The 15,262-nt window shown below is 45.5% G+C and overlaps 1 pseudogene; it reads left to right on the top strand.

Annotated features, from left to right (window-relative positions):
• Positions 1–8,803: 8,803 nt before the first annotated feature.
• Positions 8,804–14,902, top strand: LOC134486589 (signal peptidase complex subunit 2-like; annotated as a pseudogene).
• Positions 14,903–15,262: the final 360 nt, after the last annotated feature.

Here is a 15,262-nt window from a genome sequence, read left to right as displayed (position 1 = left end):
CATTGGTGCTGCATAGGAGAAGCAATGGAATTGGATACTGAGCTTCAGGAAGAAAGGAACAGCAGTCAGGATCCCTGAAGATAAATATAATGGACTGGTGGGCTAGATAAATAGATATGGGTTAGGAGGTCTGCGTTGAAATATCTGAAACCATTCAGGTGGACACACATTCCAGAATGTGCCCATTAATCTCCAAATGTTATATATATATATATATATATATATATATATATATATATATATACATACATATATATATACATATATATGTGTGTGATATATTATATATAATATATTAATGGATATATAATAACATATAATATATTAATGAATATGTAATTATATATAATATATTAATGCATATATATATAACCATTAATCTCCAAATGTGTGCATGTGTGTGTATATATACACATCACATTTTTAAACTAATATATTGATGGAAGGCAGGAGTGGAGGGGTTGTACACACACACACACACACACACACACACACACACATATATATACCTAAAAAAGTCAAGCTCAGGGTTGGAGAGATGACTCAGTGGCTAGAACACTAACATACTGAGTCTTCCAAAGGATCCAGGTTCAATTCCTAGCACCCACATGGCATCTCAACCATTTATAACTCCAGCCCAGGGGATCTAGTAACTTATTGTAGCCTCCTAGGACACTGCATGCATGTGGTGCACAGATATACATGCAGTCAAAAAACACATTAATAATCTAGGAAAAAAATAAAGTCAAATTGACTGAAAGTACAATGGTAGCCACCATGTGTTGGGGAAGGGGAGAGAACAGAGATTGTTAGGCAGTGTGATGCTGTAGAGTGGCCTCCATAGGCCACTATGTTTGATAGCGTGATCCTCAGTTAGTGGAACTGTTTGGGAAGAATTAGGAGGTATGACCTTGCTGGAGTGGGTGTGGCCTTGTTGAAGGAAGTGTGTTACTGAGGGGTGGGCTTTGGGGTTTTTAAAGCCCACCCATACCAGGCCCAGTGTTTCTCTCTCTGGGCTTGCAACTTTCAGAGCAGATGTAAGCTCTAATGCCTGTCTGCCAGTTTGCTCCCCCAACAATGATAATCATGATGACCCTCTGGAACTGTAAGCAAACCACCAATAAAATGCTTTCCTCTATAGGCTGCCTTGGTCTTGGTGTCCCTTCACAGAAATAGAACAGTAACTATGACAGGCAGCATTTCAGGTGGGGAAAATTAAAAAGCTCTAGAGGTGATTGTTTTTGGACCCAGGACTAGGGACTGAGGTGCATATTTTACATACCAAAGCAGATCTGGCCTCCAGGTTTTCCCATCATCCCTCAGTCCCTACCTTGCATACTCCCTCCCCCAACCCTGAACTTTCCAGCCCAGGGGCTGGACTGCCCTTCCCCTAGAGGCTTCTCTTTAAATAATCTATACATTTTGCTCTCTCTCTCTCTCCCTTTCTCTCCTTTTCTCTTTACCCTGTCCCTTTCCCCATGGCGACTTCCCTAGCCTTGGTCCTTGGGGCCAGGGAACTCAACCACCTGACAACAGCTTCCCAATAAACCTGTCTTTAATAGAATCTATTCTGGCTTAAACTGGCACATTTTAGCAATGGAGAAATAACCTACCAGTGATCTGGAGGTGATTAAGTGTTTCCTGCGTAGGCATGAAGACTTGAGTTCCTATTGCCTACACCCATGTTGAAAGACCTCCGGAGAGGACCTTTCCCCCAGGAGGAGACCCAAGCGCCCAATGACCGAGCCGAGACCACTGGATGCAATCAGCAAGAGGGTTTATTGGAAAACACAGGTACCTGTGGGCACACAGTCTCTTCGGAGGACTTGCACGCCCAGCAGCTCTAGCATGGGGCTTTTATAGCATTTGGGGAAGCAGAAGCGGGCGTACAGAGGCAGATGCATAGTTACAGGGATTGGTGGATTCAAACGAGGCACACAGACATGTTCACATATGATTGGCTATTTCACATGATGAGGTAATAAGGTATAGCTACACACATTGGCAGGTTTGAATCATATTTAAATGAGGTTGCAACATGGTAAGAGAGTACGTGCAGGCTGGTGCATGTCGGGGGCTGGGGGCTTATCTCTTCCTGTCAGGTGGCCTGTGAGTCAGATCAGATACTCCTGGTCTGTTCTGCATTCCTTTCCTTTTATGGTCTGTTAGTTTTAACGGTGATTCGGCCCTGGGTATCTGGGTGTGCCTGGGCTCAGTCAAGCCTGTTGCAGCTCTGAGTCTTAAGACTCATGGGGGGGGGGGGGGTCTTTCAATGTAAAGCCCGGCATGGCAGAGTGTACTTGCAACCTCTGCACCAGGGGGAGATCTAGGCAGATCCTGGGAGCTCACTAGCTCTCTAGTCTAGTTTAAATGGCAAGCTCCAGCATCGGTAAAGAACCCTGTCCCCCAAAACAAAGTGGAGAGAAGAAGAGGAAGAGACCAGTGCAGGCAAGAAGTGGTAATGGCTTGGACCAAGTGGTACTCATAGTATGGAAAATGACAGTTTGGGATGTTCAGTGGTTTCCTCCTTCTCCTAGCTTCTTCTTTGTTTAGTTTTATTGCCTATAGTCAACTGTGGCCCCAAAATATTAAATAAAACGATTCATATGTATTCAAAATGTTTTTTGTTTTTTTTTTTAATTTTATGTTTGTCTAAATACCATGATGAAATCTTTTTCTGTCCTACCTGGGATGTAAGTCAAGCTTTTGGCCATCCTGCTGCAGATCCACTACCAGTAGATTTAACTTAGAGTGGCTTACAGATTAGGATGTTAGTTGCTGTGCACAGTGATTGTGTTACCTGAACTAAGTTTGTGTTGTGTTTCCCTTCATGTGGTGACTCAAGTGGGTTCCAGAGAGAAAGGTACAGCGGCAAAGCGTGGGTTTGCGAGAAGTGCACCCCAAAAGCCGTGGGAATTTGGAAGCGTGGGGCTGTCACAGAGCAACCCACCATGGGAACTTAGCGAGCCAGGAGGAGAGATGTAGGAGCCCTGGGGTCAGAGAGCAGGCCAGGCAACTGAGAACAGGCAGGCCAGGCGGCTGAGAACAGGCAGGCCAATTTGCCTGCTGGCGCCCTGCTGGTGGTTGTGTGGATTGCATGTTTTTATATCTCATGCAACAGCATCCTATACCAGTTGCCAGCACCATTGATTACACATTTTGTTCTCATTAAGTGAAATGAATGTTAGTTGAACACAGCTACTGGGACCCTTTGGTCAGTAAATCTAATAACCAGACAGTGTCTATGAACTCGTGGCCACCTCTTATAGCCGTGGTAGATGCTACTCAGAAAGCTAGAGGCAAGCTGTCACTAGTCATGCCTGAAAGTCACTTTGCACAACACTCCACCCAGTCTGGAATTGCTACAGCACAATGGTTAGGAAAGCACATACTAGTGCAAAAGTGGTAAGTCTGCCATGCAGGTAACCACATACTGATTGGATTTGAGGCTTGATCCACAGCAAGACAACCAAATCTTGTACGGTAAACTCAGACAAAAGCACATGTCTGGGGAGATTCTAGTAGGCCATAGTGGGGAGGCTCTGCTAATTGTTTTTTAAATGATCATGACATGTCAGTCAAATTACCAAATTCCAATAATTACGTTTATATCTATAAATTAGTACTGCTTGGCAGCTCTGGACGGAGTGTGGCACGTGTTTTGGGGTCCAGCTGTGGTTCTGTGTTGGCTCACTGGTTGTGAGTCCCAGGAATGGAAGAGTTGCAGGGAGAAGGCCTTCTCTGAGGATCTTAGTGTTACAGCTCTTTTAGGTGGAGGCCCTTGCTGATGATCTTCAACAAAACAGCTCTCTGAGAGGCTCTTAGCTTGTACACATCCACTTTATTTGGGGTGAACCAAAGGCTTTATAGTTTTAGGGAAGAGAGGGTGGGCAAAGGTCATTGGCTGAAGGCTAAGGTACTGAGATGCCTCATTAGCATGAGGAGGCATCCCAGGAATCTCAGGTGCTTGCTGAAGGGTTTCTTATAGAGGAGGGCTGGGAGTTACCTGTAATCTCACCAAGGCTATGCGACATTCCCCAGATAGAGGGTATGACAGACAAGGTCAGAAAAGAAGCTCTGCTTGTAAAGGGAGTCCCCATTTTGTGCTGAGCTGACAATGGTTAGACCAACCTTCATTAGCAGTGTCCAACAACGGAGAAGCTTTTTCTCTTTAGATATTCTTAACTGATGATAAATGACCATTGACTGTTCATGCATACATGGGACATACATATCCCACCCCTCTCCAAGGCTCGGGTTAGAGAACACTGAGGAAGAGAAGGTGGGAAGACTATGAGTTGGGGGAGGGGATCGAGTGCTCTGGAAAAGCATGACATGGCCCTGGCACTCTTAAAACTCAAGCGCTTTGAATACCTGCACAAAACCTACACAACATTGGGCAGGCCAACATTCCGTCACAGAAGAGGGTGAGGGAGCTTATGAAACCACTCTCCTCTACAGGCAGTTAATGTTTATTGGATGAAGGAGAGACATATTCTCCTCTGGAGTAGCTTATAAATAACCACTGACCTGTACTCCTGTAAGTACTGTAACTAAAACTGGTTCTCAAAGGGAAACAGACAAAAGAAATATTAATTGGAAAGAAAAGGGATCAATAGAAACATGAGAGAAACATGCAAAGATAATATAGGAGGGTCTGAATTTCATCAAAATAAATTATATATAGGTGTGAAGATGTCATAATAAAGTCTATTAACATATGAAAATACACTAAGATGAGGGCTGGTGAGACTGCTCAAAGGGCAGAGGCACCTACCACCAGCCCTGACTACCTGAGTTCAGTCTGGGACCTTTCACATGGTGGAAGGCAAGAACTGACTCTTGAAATATCTCTTACCTCCATAGATATACCATGACATGTACAAACAAACATGTGTACACACACACGCACACGTGTGCGCGCGCGCGCACACACACACACACACACACACACACACACATTGGAGGTAGACTGGATTGGAGACTTCCCAGAGGCCCTGATGATGGGAAATAAACATTTTGCCTTCACTGACCATGCTTGGCAAGGCCAACTATGACCTTTTGCCAGGGCCCAGTGAGGCTGTAGTCTAGGAACTAGAACTTGACATTCCTTCTGTACGAATGTGGTCAACCTGGGAGGTGAAATTATTTGTTTGCCATCCCAGAATGCACCTTGCTAAGAAGGAACTTGAGATATTCTGAGATCCTATAATTCTTCTGCTTGATACCCTTAATTGACTTGTTTTCTGCAAGCCATTGGAGGTATAAAAGAGCTGTGCTGTTAACAAACTGACTGGCTTGGTTACCAGCCCCTGCAGCCCTCCTGACCCCAGCGCTTGACTCTTTCTTCTTGTTTTTGCTTTATTATTTTTTCTGTACACACACACACACACACACACACACACACACACACACACACACACACACACACACGGTCTTTAGGACCCTGTAGAGAACCCTGATATTTATTAGATTTATTTAGTATGTATACAGTGTTCTGCTGCATGTATGTCTAGGCATAAGATCTCATATAAAGAGCACAAGATCCCATTACAGATGGTTCTGAGCTACCTCGTGGTTGCTGGGAATTGAACTTAGGTCCTCTAGAAGAGCAGACTGTACTCTTTTTGAGCCACCTCCCCAACACTCTCCTTCTTTGTCTGAAGTCTACTCACTGTGGATACATGCTGATCCATAACAGCAACCGTAGTATCCCCTGAGGTTGTCAAGGAGACTAGAAGTGGATTTCGCAAACATTACCTATGTAACATCTATTTGTGTCCTGTGGGGTCCGTCCATCCGTCTGTCGGTCTGTTCCAGGCATTCCATCCTAGAAGGATGGGATTCGGTATGCAGCACTTACATCAGAAAGAAAGCCATCCAGGAGCCCCACCCACTGGGGCTCAGCGGGTGTGCGCCTGGGGTAGGGTCTTTCAACTCAAGTCAGGGAGGTAATTAATGGAAGGGGCTGATTGCTCCTTGCACCCACACGCCCGCCAGGTACCTCTCCCAGGCTCTCCTCACAGTATTCGAGCCCACCCTCCCGAATCCCAGATAATCTTTCTCCAGTGATTGGGTTACTTATACAAGTTTGCCTGGATGAGTTTCCTCAACCTGTGCGTCCCGCAACTGGCATTGTCCCAGCCTTTCCCCCAGGTAGCCAGTCTGAGACTTTGGTTTCCCTTTACCCGCTCTCTACACCAACAATTCCTGGCGCCACTCCTCGCTGGGCTGGAGCCAGATTCCTGACACAACTGGGAGAATCAATACAGCATTCCTTTATTTTAGGTCTTTGCAAACTCAGAGGCCACGCTGTGCCCCGACTCCAGGCAGACTCTGATGGGCGGGTGGGTGGTGACTAACTCACAAACTAGCTATGCCCCGCCTCCGGGGGTGCTCCGCAGTCTAAGGTCAAAGTCCTGGAAGGAAGGAGATAATCCCAGCTCTTTTCCCACACTACCCCAACCCAAGCCTTCGCCTATCGAATAGGAATTGCTGGGAAGTCTCTATCCCTGTCTCTGTTCTCCCTGCTCCCCTCCTTTCTTCAAGGACAGTTCTCACTACTTCAATAACAACCATATGCATACTAGGTTGACATCATCTAATCCTGGACGCTAGTACCTGCTTGGCAGGTACATACTAACTATCTCACCTGCTTTTCTTTGCAGTAGGTTTTACTAGGCTGGGTTCTGTTTGCTTGTTTGTTTGTTGTTGTTGTTGTTGTTTGTTTGTTGAGACAGGGTCTTACTAATAGCTCTTTCTGGCTGGGAACTCACTATATAAACCAGACTGGTCTGGAATTTATAAAGACTGGCAAGGGAAACTACTTCCTGAGTGCTGGGATTAATGCCATGTCCTGCAAGCACCCCGCAAAAGTTGCCTGGTCTTTGCAAGTCTTTGTTCTCTTCTCTGCCGCTTCCGTTTTCACCCAGGTGAAAACTTGGAGACTAATCAAAGGGGACAGTCCAGAGTTCCCGTTTTACCCCTTTCTATCCAACCATACAGCAGGACACTCAGAGTTCTGTATATATGTATGAGGGTTTTTTGGGGGTGGGGTGGGATGAGGTGGGTCGTATATGGCTCTTTAATCCACGGTTTAGCCAGCAAATCTCCACATGAACCCTGGCAGAATGCACTCGTTTTCGAGCTGAGTGAACCCTGACTTCATCCTTAAGTCTCTGTTGAACTCCTGGTATGTAGGAGAGTCTACTATACAAGTCAAATCTCTTAAGTCTTCACACTGTTATTTGCAGTAGTGGGTATAGATTGGAGAGCTTAAAGGCAGTTGTAAACAAGAATTCAGAAGCTGTGATTCCAGAAGACAGGATCCTGTCACCTGTCACTCCTGGAAAAAAATGCCCTCAGGGTTTTTGAGAAGCAAGATAGGGACTTGTTATGCAAATATGGGTGGTGCAGGGGCAGGAGGGTTATTACGAGCTACAGCCTTTGTTAGCTATGTGATCTTGTTTCCTGGCATGCAAAACAGCAACCGAAAACAACTGTTTTTACCGAGGACCTAGTAAAATTAAAGGTCACGTCAAATTCTATAAAACAGTACAAATCCGAGATCACTTAAGTTATTGTAAATATTTCCTTCCTTCTTTTCTCTTTGTGCGTGTGTGGGGTGTGCTGTGTTTTTTGAGACAGACGCTCAGGTAGCTCTAGCTGCCTCAGAAATGTTTATGGAACCAAAACTGGCTTTACATTTCTGAACCTTCATTCAGTGGCACGCGGATGTGATCCCAGCAGGAGCTTGTGAGTTTGAGGCCAGCCTGGTCTTTATATTGAGTTGCAGGTCAGCCAACCAGACATGGTAAGACTCTTTCTGTAATAAGTAAGTAAGTAAGTAAGTAACTAACTAAGTAAGTAAGTAAGTAAGTAAATAAATAAATAAATAAATAAATAAATAAATAAATAAATAAATAAATATGATTCTGGACATCCTCCTGCCTCCACTTCCCAAATGCTTGGATTCCAGCTGTGAAAACACCTGGTCCTGGTTTTGTTATTTTATTCTCTTGCCATGACTGGCAGGTGGTAGGACACAAAGTAGTCTGAAAACTATTATATTTTTGAGACGAAGTTCACCCCAAGAAGGAGTTTAGTGATGGCTCCTATAAACGCTCTATACCCGTGACAACAATTTCACCTACAGAAAACGTTAGGATTGGGGGCTATCATGATGTTCCACCTCCCGGAAACTTGCCTTGGCCATTTATTTTCCTAAAATACCATTTAAAAATTCCACTTCTGGGGACTGGGGATTTAGCTCAGTGGTAGAGCACTTACCTAGGAAGCACAAGGCCCTGGGTTCGGTCCCCAGCTCCGAAAAAAAGAACCAAAAAAAAAAAAAAAAAAAATTCCACTTCTGCTGCTGACTCGTTGGACATACTGTTAGGGTTTAAATCTCAGCCCGTCCCTGGACAGAACACACCAAGCCAACATAGTTCCATGTGGAGAGGTTTAATGAGAGGAGAGGAGAGGAGAGGAAAGGCCGGCCATGAGCAGGTGGAGGGAAAAGGGGGTGAGGGAGATAGGGAGAGAAGGGACAGGGACAGAGAGGGCAAGAGAGAGCAAGAGAGTAAGAGGGAGGGGGGCAAGCATCCCCCTTTACAGTCAGGCACAGCTAACTGTTGCCAGGCAACTGTGGGGCAGAGCATACCTGGCTGTTCCCAGGTAGCTGTGGGGATGGGGTTTGACAGAATACCAACACCAAGGACTGACAAGAAGGATACTTTGACACTATCTCTCATGATAGTGTCTCTTGGCACACTGTGAAAGCTAACTTTGGGCAGACCTTGGAGCCCATGATGAGATAGCTCAGCACCTAAAGTGCTTGCTGCCAAGCGAGTGAACCATACCCACCACACATCTATCTGCCTCCACACATAAACATGCATACAGAAAATTTACTTCAACAATTGTATTTATTGCTGGGCAATGGTGGCACACACTTAAGTCTAACACTTGGGTGGCAGAGGTCTGCTCTACAGACCGAGTTCCAGGACAGCCAGGGCTATACAGAGAACCATCTCCATAAAACAAAAGAAAACAATGAATGTATTTGGCGGGGAGGAGGGTGGGCACATGCCAGAGTGTGTGTGGAGATCAGAAGATAACTTAGTGGATTTGGAGTTTTCCTTCTACTACTTGAAGCCCAAGGATTGAACTCTGGGGAGCCTTTTCCTACTGAGCCATCTTGCCAGCCCAAAGAATAAAAATAAATAAAAGTTAAAAATCCCTTAAGAAGGCAGTGAGTACTTCCACAATGACAAGCCACTCAGCCCAGTCACCATACCACCCCATGGAGTCCCTCACAACTGAACATGAAGAACAGTTGTAGAGAACCCTCTCTGCCTTGGGCTGCTGGGGCCTTTACTCCCTTGGCTACTGGATGGGGATGTCTTTCAGCTCCTGCTCCCTGACTTAGGCTCTCTGGCCTTTTGCTGAATAGTTAAGGTTGTGGCCTCCCTGCTGGCTTCTTGTTTGGAACTCTTTCTCCCTCTCATCAACCCACTTCTTTACTCACCATGACCTTAAAATTGCTCCTTGTGGTGTCTCTGGTGTGGAGACTTCTGTCAGCTTCCCATCTGCTAGCCAAATCCCATCCCCCTCCCCCACTCCCAGAATTGTAAGCTGTCTTTTACTAAGGGAATACTTGACCTGGCATGACGGTACACACCTGTAACCCTGGTATTCAGGAAGCTGAGAGAAGATTGAAAGAGGCTAGCTTGGGCTATAGAGCAAGACTCTACTTCTCCCTTAAAGGGGACACTTACCATTCTTCCTGCCTCCAAACCATCACTGGTATTCTTAGTATAGAATCCTAGGTTTGGGTAGTCCCAAGAGGGTAGGCTCGACTACAGGTCTCAATATGCCAATTAGAGTTGAGGAATGGACAGTGTAAAATAGGTCTAAAGTGGGTAAAGATGCTTGCCAACAAGCCTGATGACCTGAATTTGATTCTGGGGACTCACGTGGTAGAAAGAGAAAACTGATTCCTGTAAGCTGTCCTCCGGCATCTGTATGTGTATGGTGACATGCACGCATCCCTGCTCCAATATTACAACAACAAAAACAAGTTTAAAAAAGAAAAAGGGCTGGAGAGATGGCTCAGTGGTTAAGAGCTCCGCCTGCTCTTCCAGAGGTCCTGAGTTCAAATCCCAGCAACCACATGGTGGCTCACAACCATCTGTAATGAGATCTGATGCCCTCTTCTGGTGTGTCTGAAGACAGCAACAGCATACTTATATAAATAAATAAAATAAATCTTTAAAAAAAATAAATAAAAAAGAAAAAGATGGGGCTGGGGATTTAGCTCAGTGGTAGAGCGCTTACCTAGGAAGCGCAAGGCCCTGGGTTCGGTCCCCAGCTCCGAAAAAAAGAACCAAAAAAAAAAAAAGAAAAAGATGGGGCTGGAGAGATGGCTCAGCAGTTAAGAGCACCCGACTGCTCTTCCAGAGGTTATGAGTTCAATTCCCAGCAACCACATGGTGGCTCACAGCCATCTGTAAAGAGATCCGATGCCCTCTTCTGATGTATCTGAAGACAGCTACAGTGTGTACTTATATATAATAAATAAATAAATCTTTAAAAAAAAAGAAAAAGATGAGTAACAGTGAGAAGTAGAGAAAGATTTATTCGGTGTGGTGACATTGGGAAGAGGACACCATCCAGTGACCCCCCAAGTCTGGGAGGTTTACATTTTCAGATTGTATCTTGGGTGAGGAGTGCAGTGGAGGATCTGTCCTTGAAGTTGCTGCTCTTTCGAGAATTCAAGGCGACCCAAAGGCAGGGCTAAGGATGGTGACTTATCTCCATGCCTTCAACCAAAGTACTCAGAATGAAGGCGGAAATGCCTGCCTTCCCTTCTGCTTTTTTGACCTTGGGAACTACACAATGAATCAGTGCTTTTACCAAAAGCAGCTTTGGGTGTCTGTTTCAAAATAGCATCCTCAAATAGATTCAAAAAGGCATCCTCCTATGGAAGACTTATTCTAGAAACTCAGGCACCGTGTCCTCCTCACCCGTGGTCATCTCTAGTGTCCAGACCTCAGTGGTAACTCTTGAGTTATTTCTCTTCCCTCTAGCCTTCCTACAGAGGGGTGCATTTCACACTTCACCCTATCTTATGCCATCGTCTTCCCCCAACTTTTCTCTTTGGTCTCCAAAGTGCTCAGGTGACAGCCATGTGCTTGGCTCCACATGAAGAATTTAAATGTCCATGGCTCTTGGGCTTGGTGTGGGTGGATTTTGTCAAGTGTGGCCTGCAGAGTTTGTTACCTGCCCGTGAGACGATTGAGATTGAGGAAGAACTCTACATAAAGGAAATTTGGGTCTTCAGCTGTAGACGTGTTCTTGGTGGAGATGAGCCACCGTGTGGCATTTACTGTGTTTGCAGTTCTAGAATCCTGGACAAGCTCCACAACACTCTGCTTGAGGATGGATAGCAGATGTTCTAAGGTAGGCAAAGGGCATGCAGAGTCCCACTGAGACCTTTTCCAGGAGTCAGATTGAATGACTATGGCTGTTTGTTCTATTCTCATAGAGAAAAAGCCAAAGCAGTGCAACAGTTTTTGTTGTAAATGTATCTCCAGACAGAAGTAGACAGGAGTAGAGGAGAGGAGAAAGGGAGGGAGGGGAGTTGGGGAGGCAATCTCATCCTGAAATCAGAAAGGGAGAAAATGAGTAGTTACTTTTAAACCTTGCCTAGTCTCCCTGACCAACACTCAGTTCTGGACCATTCACTTCTGAGTTGATTGTGGAAGATGCAGAGATGTTCTTAGGGCATAGGGCCCAGCAGGTATGTGTGTCTCTGAAGGATGTTGGATGGGTGAACATGTGTACCAGGCCATTTCTTTTGATTTAAACAAAAGTGCATTAGAATCCAGACTTTTTATTGTCTTTCCCTGACCCATTCCTCAGGCAGGTACTGTCCTGGATCTTGCTCTGTAGATAAGGCTGGCCTCAAACTCAGAGATTGATCTGCCTTTACTAAACTCTTGAGTGCTGGGATTAAAGATGTGTACCACCAAGCAATTGGGTCAGACTGAGTGACCATTCGAGCTGGTATGGTTTACAGAGCAGAATGCATGATGTACACTTGTGTGGCTGCTTTTGATAGGTGGGGATTTTTTCAGACGTTGTTGACACTGGCTTTATTACATACATGAATGTATCCCTGATACCGTCTGCCCAGGTACCAAGGGAGGGTTGTGTGTGGGTGTGGGGCAACAGCAGAATTGCAGCTTTTTGTTTGTTAGTTTTGTTTTTGAAGACAGTGTTTCTCTGTGTAGCCTTGGCTGTCTGAGAACTCTCTCTGCACATCAGTCTGTCCTCAAACTCAGAGATCTGTCTGGCTCTGCCTCACCACTGATGGACTATGAAATTGCAGCTCTTTATATACAAAATTGCTAGTGGTGGGTGTCTGGGTGCTATGCTAGGAAACAGATGTGAAAAGCATGGGGCCAGGGGTTGGGGATTTAGCTCAGCGGTAGAGCGCTTGCCTAGCACGCGCAAGGCCCTGGGTTCGGTCCCCAGCTCCGAAAAAAAAAAAAAAAGAAAAGCAAGGGGCCAGCGTGAACCTACATTTTCCAGCACATCCCTGGTCCTGCAGGGCAGGCTCTCGGATCCAGTTTTTGGGGATGTCACCCTGTATAACCTTTCCTGTTGCCACACCTGTTTCCTGTGGAGAAAGCAGTCTGTGTTAAGTCACCTTAGCCGATTCTGGCTCCTGAACCAGCAGCCATCAATTCAACCAGTTAAGTAGAATGCCTAGGAGTACCTGTGGAGTCTCAAAGATGGGGATGGGCAGGACTGACACCTAGAGCAATTCAAATGGAGGCTGTAAGTCTTGAGATGGCTCCTGGTCCCAGCTGTTAGAGGGTGAATTTGCAGATTTCAGGGTTCTTTTTTATTCAGGTTGTAAGACCATGGGCTTTTGAAACTTCCTCATAGCCATGATCCCCAGTTCAGTGCTGATGTTGCTGAGACGCTCTCCCACCCTTACCCACGTAGAGGGGAGATTCCCTCTCCTGTCCATCATGGAGGGCAGGTGCCAGGTGCTTTAATTTCCTTGCTGTGCTCTGCATTCCATAATTTTCTCCTCTCCTGCTGCGCACCAGAGCGTTCTGGAACACAGCCAGCCATGTACCTTGGTTCTGTTGCCGGGGTTCTTTTTTAAGAAGGAGCAGGTAAATTGGTCACTCATCCACCCTTTGGCTCTTGACAGCTGCATCTGTTCTAGTGTTAGGTTCTTCCGTCCTCACTATGTACACAGCCAAGGCTTCATGCAGTATTGTAGGGTGGTAAGGAAGGACTTCCCTTTGGAGGCCTCAGTGACTAACAGAGACAGCTGACCTGTGACAGATGCTTACTCATCTGCAGACTGCTTGTTCTCTCTCCTCTGTCTCTGTGTGTGTGTGTGTGTGTACCTGAGGGTATGTATGTATACAGAAGCCTAATGAAATTAAAAGAGGATATTGGATCCCTTGGATTGCAGTTACAAGAGTCTGTGAGCTGTTATGTAGCATGGAAGCCAAACTTAGGTTAAGTGCTCTTAACCACTGAGTTTTCTCTACAGGCTTCAGTCCATCTAATTATGAATTAGCCCATTGATGAGATCCATGCCTTCATGAGCCAATCTCTCTTCCAAACCTCCAAAGTTCTGCCTTTGAATGTCAGAGACAGAGCCTTCAATGAGCCCTTTGCCATAGACCCACCATAGACATGGCTGTGACTAGTTGGCTTGCATTTACCTACCCAGAATGCCGCACTGTTTCCTGGGCACTGAGCCAGTGCTGTCAACTTGACAGAACCTAGAATCACCTGGGAGATAGGCTCCTGAGTGTTCCAGAGGAGAATTATCTTGATGGGGTTTATTGATATGGGAGGACCCATCTTAATTTGGGGCAGGAATATTTCCTCAGTAGGCAATCCTGATGGGTATAAAATGGAGACAGGAGAAACAAGATGGTGGCAGCAGAGCAAGGCAGGAGAAGTGGCAGTGGCAGAGGCAGTAGTGGAGCTAGGGGTGGCCCCAGCTGCGGGACACATAAGTGGAGGACTGATGATAAATCTGTAAAAATTGATGTTAGGTGGGTCAACTGTGAGAAACTCTCTGGATGATTCTGTCACAAAGGTATTCCTGAAAAAGTACAAGCATGTGGAGAGCTTTGGTCTTATTGACATAGCCTTACTATCTGTACCATCCCCTGCTTTGCCGTAGTGGCTTTGATGGGACTAAACGCATCCCTTTCCAGAGTCCAAGCCAATTTTGGCTTTGTGCATCATATCCTATTTTGTGATGATGGGGATTCTGACCATTTATTCCTCATATAAAGAGAAGAGCATCTTCCGTGTGGCCCACAGAAAAGACCCTACAGGAATGGATCCTGAGGATACTTGGCAGCTGTCCTTCAGCCTCAAAAGGTTTGGTGACAAATACACCCGGAAGTTGACCTTCATCAGTGGGAGGACAATGCAGCATTGGCAAGCCGAGTTCACCAAGTCCATTGCTAAGTTCTTTGACCACAGCGGGACGTTGGTCATGGATGCATTCGAACCTGAAGTATCCAGGCTCATGACAGTCTCGCCACAGAAAGAAAAATAAAACAGCCAATTCTAAAAGTTCTCCTTCTGCTGGATCATACGAATTACTGGTGGGTAGGGGAAAAGACAGGAAGCTTAAGCTTGGTCAAGTAAAAAATGTTAAAGATGCCCCTGTTTAGTCCACCCTGGATAAACAGAATTTCCTAGTACAGATATGCAAAGTTGTATCTTTGAAGGCTAGCTGTAGCCTCCTTGGTCTGCTGAACGGTTTTCTGTTGTTTTCCTTAAGGCTTTTTGTAAAAGCTAAGCATACTTTTTCCTTTATGCTTTATAGCACTTTATACAGTATAGCTTTGGGCCATGCAATGTTTGAATGCTCAGTTCTTAAGAACTAACCTTGCTGGGGTGAGGTAGTGTTCACCTATAATCCCAGCACTCAGAAGGTTGAGGAAAGGGGATTGAGTTTGAGGCGGTCCTGGGCTGTAGAGCTAGGCCCTGTCTTGGGGAGTGGGTATTGTTAACTTGTTGCTGACTTTGCGTTGACTACCACATCAGCAACTATTTCCTTAAATCTAGGATACAACTTCTTAAGTATGGCAGCTTTCCTTTACACATCAATTTTGTGGATATGTATATTTGACTTGGGGAGAATTATTATTATTATTATTATTTTTTTTTTTTGATTCCTTTTTTCGGAGCTGGGGACTGAACC

This window comes from Rattus norvegicus, chromosome 4 (assembly GCF_036323735.1).
Source record: "Rattus norvegicus strain BN/NHsdMcwi chromosome 4, GRCr8, whole genome shotgun sequence".
Lineage (NCBI taxonomy): Eukaryota > Metazoa > Chordata > Mammalia > Rodentia > Muridae > Rattus > Rattus norvegicus.
Note: the sequence above shows the minus strand (reverse complement) of the source record. Positions and strands in the feature narration are given on the sequence as shown.